A 12,682-nucleotide genomic window follows, 5' to 3' on the forward strand; every position below is an offset into this window, starting at 1 on the left:
GGGTGAGCCCAGAGGTCTACACCCTCATCGAGGACACGAACGACTTTGATGGAGTTGCTGAAAGGACATTACATTCGCCCTGTAAATCAGGTCTATGCCCGGCATCTACTAGCAACGAGGCGACAAATTCCTGGTGAGTCACTGGAAGGATTCTACCGTGCGCTCCTAGTGTTGGGGAGAAACTGCAGCTGCTCGCAAGTTTCAGCAAATGACCACACTGAACTGTTGATTCGGGACGCTTTCGTTGCAGGTATGCTGTCCTCTCAAATCCGCCAGCTTTTGCTGGAGAAAGAAACTCGAGGCCTCAAGGAGGCACGGGCCCTTGCCGGCTCCCTGGATGTGGCCTCCCGAAATGTCCGCGCCTACGCCCCCGACCGCGTGGCAGCCCCCTGGGCAGCGTGGAAACCCTCTGCAGCCGACTCCGAGGCAATGCCCCACATCCCCCCACAAGCTTGCGCTGCAAGACGGCCCGGCAACCCTGGGGGGCCCCGCTGCTATTTTTGCAGGCAAGCCAAACACCCCCGGCAGCGCTGCCCAGCCCGTTCATCCACCTGTAAAGGGTGTGGCAAAAAAGGGCCACTTTGTGGCGGTATGCCAGGCCCAGGCGGTTGCTGCGGTCTCCGGAAGCGAATGCGGACCGCCACTACAACCCTCTCCACGGGCCCCGTGCGGCCAGCGAGCACCGCCATCTTCCTCCTCCAGGGCCACGTGTGGCCTCCGGGCGCCGCCATCTTGTTCTGCTGACGCCGCGTGTGATGGATGGGCACCGCCATTTTGCGCACCCACAGCCACGTGCGACCAGTGGGCGCCGCCACCTTGGATGGACTCCCAGGACCTCGGTGCAGATGACCACACATTGCCCGACGAGAACACCCAGCTGCTGCCACGATTAGCCTCGGTGACCCTGGACCAGTCTCGGCCTCGAACACTCTCAACTGCTACTACAACGGTGCTAATCAACAGACACGAGACATCCTGCTTAATCGACTCTGGGAGCACGGAGAGCTTCATACACACCGACACGGTAAGGCGCTGTTCTCTCCCCGTCCATCCTGTTAATCAAAAAATCTCCCTGTGCCCGGTTCCCACTCAGTAGAGATAAAGGGGTTCTGTGTAACAAACCTCACGGTCCAGGGAAGGGAGTTCAAAAATTACTGGCTCTACGTCTTTCCCCATCTCTGCGCGGCCATACTCCTAGGGTGAGACTTCCAGTGCAACCTCCAAAGTCTAACTTTCATATTTGGCGGCCCTATACCCCCTCTCACTGTCTGTAGCCTCGCGACCCTCAAGGTCGATCCCCCCTCCCTGATCGCAAACCCGTCGCCACTAGGAGCAGACGGTACAGTGCCCAGGATCGGACGTTCATTAGGTCCGAGGTCCAGCGGCTCCTGAGGGAAGGGGTCATCAAGGCTAGCAACAGTCCCTGGAGAGCTCAAGTAGTTGTGGTAAAGACCGGGGAGAAGCATAGGATGGTCATCGACTACAGTCAGACCATCAACAGGTTTATGCAGCTGGACGCGTTACCTCTCCCCCGCATATCCGACCTGGTAAACAGGATCACGCAATACAAGGTCTGCTCCACGGTGGACCTTAAGTCCGCCTACCACCAGCTCCCCATCCGCACGAGTGACCGCAAGTACACTGCCTTCGAGGCAGATGGGCGGCTCTACCTCTTTTTAAGGGTTCCTTTCGGTATCACTAATGGGGTCTCGGTCTTCCAGCGAGAGATGGACCGAATGGTTGACCGCTACGGTTTACGGGCAACATTCCCGTATTTCGATAATGTCACCATCTGCGGCCACGACCAGCAGGACCATGACACCAATCTCCGAAAATTCCTCCATACCGTGAAAATCCTTAACCTCACATATAACAAGGATAAATGTGTGTTTAGCGCCGACTGCCTAGCCATCCTCGGCTACGTAGTGTGAAATGGAGCGATAGGCCCCGACCCGGAATGCATGCGCCCCCTTATGGAGTTCCCCCTCCCTCACTGCTCCAAGGCCCTGAAGCGCTGCCTCAGGTTCTTCTCTCATTACGCTCAGTGGGTCCCCAACTACGCCGACAAAGCCCGTCCTATCATCTAAACAACTACTTTCCCCCTGTCAACGGAGGCCCGCCAGGCCTTCAGCCGCATCAAAGCAGACATTGCAAAGGCCACAATGCGCGCCATCGACGAGTCCCTCCCCTTCCAAGTCGAGAGCGACGCGTCCGAAGTAGCTCTGGCGGGCACCCTCAACCAAGCGGGCAGACCCGTGGCCTTCTTCTCGCGTACCCTCCATGCTCCCGAAATCCGCCACTCCTTGGTCGAGAAGCAAGCACAGGCCATAGTAGAAGCTGTGCAACATTGGAGGTATTACCTGGCTGGCAGGAGGTTTACCCTCCTCACAGACCAACGTTCGGCTGCCTTCATGTTCGACAATGCACAGCGGGGCAAGATAAAGAACGATAAGATCTTGCGGTGGCGGATCGAATTATCCAACTATAACTACGAGATCCTGTATTGTCCCAGGAAGCTAAACGAGCCTCCTGATGCCCTGTCCCGCGGCACATGTGCCAACGCACAAGTGGACCGCCTCCAAGCCCTTCACGAGGACCTCTGCCAACTGGGGGTCACTCGTTTCTTCCATTTTGTAAAGACCCGCAACCTGCCCTACTCCATCGAGAAGGTCAGGACAGTCACTAGGAACTGACACATCTGCACGGAGTGCAAGCCGCACTTCTACCGTCCGGAGAAAGCGCATCTGACAAAGGCTTCCCGTCCCTTTGACCACGTCAGCATGGACTTCAAAGGTTCCCTCCCCTCTACCAACCGCAACACGTACTTCCTCAATGTGATTGACGAGTACTCCCACTTCCCGTTCGCCATCCCCTGCCCCGACATGACCACAACCACCATCATCAAAGCACTCCACAGCATTTTTTCCCTGTTCGGATTCCCTGCCTACATACACAGTGATAGGGGGGTCCTCTTTTATGAGTGACAAACTGCGTCAATTCCTGCTCAGCAAGGGCATTGCCTCAAGCAGGACGGCCAGTTACAACCCCCGGGGTAACGGACAGGTTGAGAGGGAGAACGGAACGGTCTGGAAGACCGTCCTGCTGGCCCTACGGTCCAGGAACCTCCCAGTCCCCTGCTGGCAGGAGGTCCTCCCAGACGCCCTCCACTCCATCCGGTCTCTGCTCTGCACTTCAACTAACCAAACGCCTCATGAACGTCTCCTTGTCTTCCCTAGGAAGTCCTCCTCCGGGACCTCGCTCCCGACCTGGCTGGCAGCCATCCTGCTCCGGAAACACGTGCGGGCGCACAAGTCGGACCCGTTGGTTGAGAGGGTCCGTTTACTCCACACTAACCCCTAGTACGCGTACGTGGAATACCCCGACAGCCGACAAGACACGGTCTCCCTACAGGACCTGGCACTCACTGGATCCCCATCCTCGCCCTCGCAACCAGCCCCACCGTCCCCCCCACCGGCGCACCTCATTGTCGCCCCCTCCCCAGGACAACCGTTTTTGCCGCCGCAGCACTCTACAGACACTCCCTTCACTGGCTAGTTAACCTCCCCACCAGCGCCATCTAGAGGTGCCCCCTCCCTGGGTCAGCCACCCTCACCAGCGCCATCTAGGGGTGTTGAAGCCGCTACGGGGAATGGATCCACGCTCCCAGAGTCACAGACACCTGCACCTCCACCTCCACCAATGTCTCCGCCGAAGCCCCGTCGATCACAAAGGACAACCAAGGCCCCCGACTGTCTGATTGTGTCGCTATGAACTGTATATAGACCTTTTAATGTGACATGTACATGGCCACTTGTGTAATTGCGAAACTGTATTATGTCTTTGTAAATAGTTATGGGCCAGTAGGCAGACGCAGTATGAAAGTAGCGCAGTATCTCAATAGTCATACTACCAGTATGCTATTCAACCCGGGCGGACCACCAGTTATGGTTGGGCGACCAAGTCGCCACCCCCCCCCCCCCCCCCGCCCCCCCGCCGGATTCTTTTTCAACAGGGGGTGAATGTGGTAGTATGACTAGAGGTATTACGGTAACTAGCAATGCCGAGACACCATTGATGGGGAAGACTCGCTGCTCAGTGGCCCAATGGTATGTAACACTAGTCACCCATTGGTTAGAGCTGTAAGGTAGCTCCGCCCTGTAAGGCGGGGTATGAGAGCCCGTGTGTTCCCCACAGCTTCCTTTCTGTACCTGAGCTGCTGGGGAAATGTTTTGTCTATTAAAGCCTTCAGTTTCAGTCTACAACTTCACTTCTGTGGTCAATTAATAGTGCATCAGTGCCCCTTTTCCGGTGGGCTGTGCTGCTCGTCTGGCCTCATCGGGCACCGTTCCCCCGTTGTAGGGCTGCTGTTGGGGACAGGGGGTGATTGTGTACGTATGCTGGCGGTTCACTGTATTTAGTGGATGTTTTTGGCATGTTACTGTTTTCTATTCTCTTTGACTATACTGCCTCTATATGTTGATGAATTGTTTAGATGTTGATACATGTGTGGTAAGGAGAGATCCCTCTCTCTCTGGGGGAGGTGGAGGAGGAGGAAAATTGGCTAAATGCTGGCTTTTAGCTGGTGGCCAGTTTCACAACTCATTGTTTTGAGTTGCATTGTGGTCCTTTGTGAGAGTGAAGGGGTTCTCTTACTCTCTCTCTCGTACTGTGCCCTATGTTGGCCTGCCCCTTTTTGGTGGTCTGCGTTGCTCACTGGAGCTCCTTTCTGCCATTGTGGGGCTGCCATTAGGGGCGGGGATGGTAGTATGTATGTCCTGAAGCTTTTGTATTCGTGTGACTGTTTTTGATATGAAATTGTTGGAAGTGTGTTGAGGCTTTGTGCCTTGTGACTGTTTTTGATATGTAACTGTCGAGTTGTTAATAAACCAAAATACTACTCTCGCTGTCTCTGTGCTGCTACTGTTTCCAGTGTTGAGCTGCATGGAGGAAGGATGGGCAGCACGGTACTATTGTGGATAGCACAATTGCTTCACAGCTCCAGGGTTCCAGGTTCGATTCCCGACTTGGGTCACTGGTGTGTGGAGTCTGCATGTTCTCCCAATATCAGCGTGGGTTTCCTCCGGGTCCTCCGGTTTCCTCCCACAGTCCAAAGATGTGCAGGTTAGATGGATTGGCCATGATAAATTGCCCTTAGTGTCCAAAATTGCCCTTGGGTGAGGTTACTGGATAGGGTGGATGTGGGTGAATTAAGTGGGGTGCTCTTTCTGAGAGCAGTTGCAGACTCGATGGGCCGAATGGCCTCCTTCTGCACTGCAATTTCTAGATGAGAGAGGAGAGGAGGAGGGGAAGCTGGAGCGGATTTGTTGCTTGATTTGTTTCTCTGTCACACTGTGCCCTACGTTGGTCTGTCCTTTTCCGGCGGTCTGTGCTGCTCTTCGGGCACCTTTCTGCCGATGTGGGGCTGCCACTGAGGACAGGGGAGGGGGCGGGGGGGGGGGGGGGGGCTTTGTAGCTGGTGGCTTGGAACTGTTGTTTTGGATTGAATTGGGACCCCTTCAGGAGGGGCGTGGTCCTCTCTCTCTCTCTCTGTCACACTGTGCCCTAAATTGGTCTGTCCTTTTCCGATGGTCTGTGCTGCTCGTCGGGCACCTTCCTGCCAATATGGGGCTGCCATTGGGGTAGGGCATTGGTCTGTCCTTTTTCGGTGGTCTGTGTTGCTCACTGGGCCTCGTTGGGCATCTTTCCGCCGATGTGGGGCTGCCGTTGGGGGCAGGGGGTGGTTGTGTATGCATCCTGGTGGTTTTTGTATTAGGTAATTTTTTTTTTGGCATTTTATTGTTGTTTTATTTTTCTTCGCCTATGTTGTTTCTGCCTGTTGCTGTATTGTTAAGTTTTTGACGGACTAAAAATATAACGGGAGATCCCTCTCGCTACTGCCATGTCCTGTGTCGCTGTTCCTTCTGCGGTGATTTCTACCGATGTGGGGCTGCCGTTGGGGGAAGGCCATCAGTGTGTCCTTTTCCGGTGGGCTGAGCTGCTTGTTGGAGCACCTTTCTACCGACGTGGGGCCACCGACGTGGGGGTGGGGGTGGAGAAAGGTGGCCGTGTGCTGGCTTTGTAGCCGATGGCCTGTTTCAAGGAGTGTTGTTTTGATTTGAACCTTTGTGGGAGAGGAGGGGTTTTCCCACTCACTCTGTCACACTGTGCCCTACGTTGGTCTGTCCTTTTCCGGCGGTCTGTGCTGCTCTTCGGGCACCTTTCTGCCAATGTGGGGCTGCCACTGAGGACAGGGGGTGGTTGTCTGTGTTTATTGAAGATTTTTGTATATTGTGAAAGGTTTTGATATGTCACTGTTGATTTATTAATAAACCAAAATACTACTCACGAAGGACTGTGGAGGTGCAGGAGGGGAATTTGTCTCTGAGCTCCTACTGCCTCTATTTGTAGCACTGTTTCTGGATCTGGTGTGCTGTACCGGCTGCCTTATCAGGACTTTGAAGCCTGGACTATGGCAAGGGGGAACGGTGCTGCAGCCAGTTGGATGGAGAAGAGGTTGCTTGGAGAAGAGGGGCTGTTTTAGCACACTGGGCTAAATCGCTGGATTTTAAAGCAGACCAAGGCCAGCAGCACGGTTCAATTCCCGTACCAGCCTCCACAAACAGGCGCCGAAATGTGGCGACTAGGGGCTTTTCACAGTAATTTCATTGAAGCCTACTCGTGACAATAAGCGATTTTCACTTTTCACTGCAGGGGAAAGAGAGGATGCATTTGCCTTGCCTGGAACTCATGCTTGTTGCTGGCTGCCTTTCTGCTTGTCGGCTTGGAGTGAAGCAAGAAGTGGATTTTGGTTGGCCAGCTGTCGGGCTGAAAGAGGAGTGGGTTGGACTCTTTTTTACAGTTTTGGACTGGATGGTGTCGGGAGACCAAATGCCAGGACTGTGAGAGCAGTAGGGCGGTGGCCCAATTGTATGTGTACTGTTTGTACTGTGGTGAATGTATAGTACTAGTAATTCACCAGTGTATTAGTATCATGTTCTGCCATTGTGTTACTGCTATGTTATGTTGTTGACCTTGTGGGCTCCACCTATGGGCCATTGTGTGGCTTCACCCACAGGGGGATATGTTGGGGCATGTACGGGCTCCGCCTATGGCTCCTCCCCTTGAAAGGAAGTATAAAGAGCAGTTGACCTGTAGGAGGTTCACAGTATTGTACCAGTCGCAGGCAGGCACTGTTCTTAGCTGATTTAAACCTCAGTTTGCTCCTACTCGTGTCTTTGAGTGAATTGATGGTTGCATCATGTACTGATATTGATTGTTTTATTGTTGGGGGGTGCATAGTTATTGTAATGAACTCCAATTGGCTTTATTGGTTGGCCAATTGGAGTATGAGCTCCCTCAATGATAGCTCATTGAGGGGGCCCATATAATCACCTGTGTAGGCTTTGTGAGCAGTCTTAAGTTGACTGGACTGCTAGCAGCACTGTTTGTAGCTGCTCCTGTAATATCGTTATTGTAAATAAATATTGGTGTGGTGACGGAACTCCTGCCTCCCGTGGATTACTACAGTTATTATTGTATTTTTGTTATGTATTGTTATTTTGGGTTTAGTGCTGGGTGCTTGCCAGTTGCAACCCTCCTGCTTCTGTGCACTGGGGGTTGAGGGGGCCATACTGGTGCTAGTGAGGGGGAGGGGTGTTCCCTCTCTCTCCTCAACCGCATGCTGCCTGCCATTTTCCGACGAACTGAGCTGCCTGCGGGCGCCTCTTCAATGATGTGGGGCTGGTGCTGGGCCGGAGGAGGGGAGCATGCGTTGGCTTGGGTGCTGGCGGCTTTGCCTTGTCTTTAACTTTTTGTTGGGTTTCTTGTGGCTGCTCTGTATTTGGTTTTGTAAAGGGAGATCCCTCTCTCTCCTGCCATGTCCTGTATTGATGTTTTTGTTCCCCGGTGGTCTGCGCTACTCGTTTGGGTGCCTCTCCACTAATGTGGGGTCAAAAAAGACTTCGAACATTGGCTAGCCTGTTTTGAAGCGTACATCGGGTCTGCACCAGACCCAAGCACAGAAGCTCCAGATTCTGTACACGTGGCTGAGCTCCAACGTTTTCCCCTCGTCCAGGACGCGCCGACCTATGCAGAAGCCATGGCGCTACTGAAGAAGAATTACGCTCAGCGGGACAACAAAGTCAACGCCAGGCATCTCCTCTCCACGCGGCGCCAACTTCCCGGTAGTCTGTGGAAGATTTCTGGCGTGCCCTGCTCCCCCTAGTGAGAGACTGTGACTGCCAGGCCATTGCGGCCACTGAACATTCAAACCTGCTGATGAGAGACGCGTTCTTTACAGGCATAGGGTCTGACTAAATTCTCCAGCGCCTCTTAGAAGGGGCTACGCTTGACCTCGCGTCGGCCAAATAATTAGCGCTCTCGCTGACGATCGCCTCACGCAACGTACAGGCTTATGCCCCCGACCGCACGGCTCATCCCCCATGTGCATCGTGGATGGCCACCCCATCATGGACCCCATCAGCGACCACCCCCAGCCAACCAACCCCGGGGAACCCAAATGCTACTTCTGCGGACAGTCAAAACACCCCCGACAGCGCGGCCCGCCGCGGAGCGCGCTCTGCAAGGGCTGTGGCAAGAAGGGACATCTCGCTGCAGTGTGCCAGGCCTGCTCAATCGCCGCGATTGTCCCGGCACCCCCCATGTGCGGCCAGTGGGTGCCACCATCTTCCTCTTCTCGGACCACGTGCGGCCCGTGGGCGCCGCCATCTTGCCTGTCTCAGAACCAATGGGCGCCGCTATCTTGCCTGCCCCAGAAAACGTGCGGCCCAAGGACGCCGCCATCCTACCCGCCTCAGGACCTCATCAGGCCGCTCATCGCCTGCAACCGCTAACGACCAGCCGCGTCGCACCTCGGTCACGATTGACCAGTCTCAACCGCGCAACTTCGCAACTGCTTCAACAAAGATGAAGTTCGACGGGCACGAGATCTCCTGCCTTCTGGACTCCGGGAGCACTGAGCGCTTCATCCACCCCGATACGGTAAGGCGCTGCTCCCTCGCGGTACACCCCGCTATTCAGAGAATCTCCCTGGCCTCCAGATCCCACTCCGTGGCGATCCGGGGGTACTGCATCGCCACCCTTACTGCCCAGGGCGTAGAGTTCAGCGGCATCCGCCTCTACGTCCTCCTCCCCAACCTCTGCACTGCCTTGCTACTCGGCCTGGACTTCCAGTGCAACCTCCAGAGCCTAACCCTGAAATTTGGCGGGCCCTTACTACCCCTTACCGTTTGCGGCCTCACGTTCCCTTTTTTGCGAACGTAACCCCGGATTGGAAACCCGTCACCACCAGGAGCAGGTGGTACAGTGCCCAGGACCGGACCTTCATCAGGTCTGAGGTCCAGCGGCTGATGCGGTCAGGCATCATCGAAGCCAGCAACAGCCCCTGGAGGGCCCAAGTGGTAGTGGTGAAAACCGGGGAGAAAAACAGGATGGTCATTGACTACAGTCAGACCATCAATCGGTACACGCAGCTAGAGGCTTACTCCCTCCCTCGCATATCTGATATGGTCAATCAGATTGCACAATACTGGGTCCTCTCAACAGTGGACCTGAAATCTGCCGACCACCAGCTCCCCATCCATAAAGTGGACCCCCCATAAACAGCGTTCGAAGCAGACGGCCGCCTTTACCATTTCCTTAGGGTTCCTTTCGGCGTCACCGACGGGGTCTCGGTCTTCCAATGGGAGATGGACCGAATGGTTGACCGGTACGGACTGCGGGCAACTTTCCCGTACCTGGACAACGTCACCATCTGCGGCCACGACCAGCAGGACCATGAAGTTAACCTTTCCAAATTTCTCTACACCGCCACTCTCCTCAACCTCACTTACAACAAGGTGAAGTGTGTGTTCAGCACGGACCGATCAGCCATCCTCGGCTATGTGGTCCATAACGGAGTTCGCGGGCCTGACCCAGATCGCATGCACCCCCTCATGGAACTCCCCCTCCCCCAAGGCCCTCAAACGATGCCTGGGGTTCTTTGCGTATTTCACCCAGTGGGTCCCAAACTATGCAAACAAGGCCTGCCCACTCATTTAGTCCAACGTTTTCCCACTGACGGCCGAGGCTCACCAGGCCTTTAACCGTATCAAGGCCAACATCGCCAAGGTCGCAATGCACGCGGTCGACGGGATGCTCCCCTTCCAAGTCAAGAGCGATGCATCAGACGTCGCTCTGACTGCCACCCTCAACCAGGCAAGCAGGCCCGTGGCATTCTTTTCCCGCACCCTCTATGCCTCCGAAATTTGGCACTCCTCCGTCGAAAAGGAGGCCCAAGACATTGTTGCTGTGCGACATTGGAGGCATTACCTGGCCGGCAGGAGATTCACTCTCCTCACTGACCAACGGTCAGTTGCCTTCATGTTCAATAACACAGTGGAGAATGATCAAAAATGATAAAATCTTGAGGTGGAGGATCGAGCTCTCCACCTACAATTACTAGATTTAGTAGTAAGCTCAACGAGCCCCCCGATGCCCTATCCCGAGGTACATGTGCCAGCGCACAAGTGGACCGACTCCGGATCCTGCGCAACAATCTCTGTCACCCAGGAGTCACCCGTTTTTACCACTTCATTAAGGCCCGCAAACTTCCCTACTTCATCGAGACTGCCAGGTCTGTGCTGAGTGTAAACCGCACTTCTACCGGCCAGACCCTGCGTGCCTGAAGACTTCTTTTGCCTCAGCGTGAACTTCAAAGGGCCCTTCCCCACCACTAACCGAAACACGTACTTCCTCAGTGTGGTCGACGAATATTCCCGATTCCCTTTGCCGTCCCATGCCCTGATATGACGTCTGCCACCGTCATCAAAGCCCTCAACACCATCTTCGCTCCGTTCGGTTTCCCTGCCTACGTCCACAGCAACCAGGGATCCTCATTTATGACCGATGAGCTGCACCAGTTCCTGCTCAACAGAAGCATTGCCTCAAGCAGGACGACCAGCAACAACACCAGGGGCAACGGGCAGGTAGAGCGGGAGAATGGGACAATCTGGAGGGCTGACCAGCTGGCCCTACGGTCCAGAAATCTCCCGGCCTCCCGCTGGCAGGAGGTCCTCCCTGACGCACTTCACTCCATTTGGTCGCTCCTGTGCACCGCCACTAATGAAACCCCCCATGAACATCTCTTTGCCTTCCCCAGGAAGTCCACCTCCGGGGTTTCGCTCCCAACGTGGCTGGCAGCTCCAGGACCCGTTCTCCGTAGACATGTGCGACTCTACAAGGCGAACCCATTGGTTGAGAGGGTACAGCTACTCCACGCCAACCCGCAGTATGCTTACGTAGTGTATCCCGATGGCCGCCAAGACACAGTCTCCCTCAGGGACCTGGCACCAGCTGGTTCCCCTCACACTCCCCCCCCCCTCCCCCATCCCGGCGCCACCCTCCCTTCCCCCAGCGCACCCCACCGCAGCCCCGCTCCAGGACAATCCCTCCTCCACTTGCTTCCACCCGGGGATGAAGAGGATTTCGACACGCTCCCGGAGTCACCGAAGACCAAGCCGATGCCTGAGTCACCACCAGCACTGCGGCGCTCTCGACGACAGATCAAGGCACCGAACTGCCTAAATTTGTAATATTCTCTGTGATTTGTAAAAGCAACTTTATTGTATATAGTTCACCACCACCCCCGCGGGACTCATTTTTAACAGGGGGTGAATGTGGTAGTCACCACTGATGTATTATATTGTGTGTGTGTATATATGGGTTTTACGGTAAGGCCTCTGTACTACAGGTACGGGGGTAGATCCCTGCCTGTTGGCTCCGCCCAGTAGGCGGAGTATAAATGTGTGCTCTCCGTACGGCAGCCATTTCGTCAGCTGCTGTAGGAGACCACACATCTTGTGTAATAAAGCCTCGATTATATTCTACTCTCATCTAGTCGTAATTGATAGTGCAGAAGAGGGGTTTTCGTCCTCTCTCTCATACTGTGCCCTATATCGTTGTGTCCTTTTCTGGTGGTCTGTGCTGCTCGTTGGGCACCTTTCCACTGATGTGGGGCTGCCATTGGAAAAAGGGGGTGGTTGTGTGTGTGCTAGTGGTTTTTGTATCTTGTAACTTCTTTTGGCAGTTCTGTTCTTTTTGGCATGTTACTTGTTCTTTTCTTTACTATGCTGTTTCTGCATGTTGCTGTGTTGTTGCCAATAAACTAAAATATATTGCCATTCGTTCCCCAGCCAATAATAATCTGGCAGGTTATAATAACAGCCCATATCCTTCCTTACTTTTGTACAATACAGTTATATTTGGAGAGAGAAATTTCAGACTGTACTTCAGGTGTGATCACATCGACCCCTTTGAAGCTGCAGCATAATGTCCTCTCTCCTGTGCTTCCAATAACCCTTCTTGCAATAAGGGGTGGAAAGACTTCAGTTTTGCGCGAGGTGAGAGAAGCCGAGATTGTCTTCCTTCAAGCGGAGATATTAAGCAGAGATTTCAGAGGAGTTTTGAGCGAGTAAATAGAGAAACTGTTTCACTGCATGAGTGATGTTGACCAGAGGATATGGATTTTAGATAATTGTCAAAAGGAGCAGAGAGGAGCTGCAAATTCTTCTCCCATTCTTCTAATCTGTAAGAAGTCTTACAAAACTAGGTTAAAGTCCATCAGGCTTGTTTCGAATCACTAGCTTTCGGGGCACAGCTCCTTCATCAGGTGAATGTCAGTGTC

Source organism: Scyliorhinus canicula, chromosome 21 (genome assembly GCF_902713615.1).
Source record: "Scyliorhinus canicula chromosome 21, sScyCan1.1, whole genome shotgun sequence".
Lineage (NCBI taxonomy): Eukaryota > Metazoa > Chordata > Chondrichthyes > Carcharhiniformes > Scyliorhinidae > Scyliorhinus > Scyliorhinus canicula.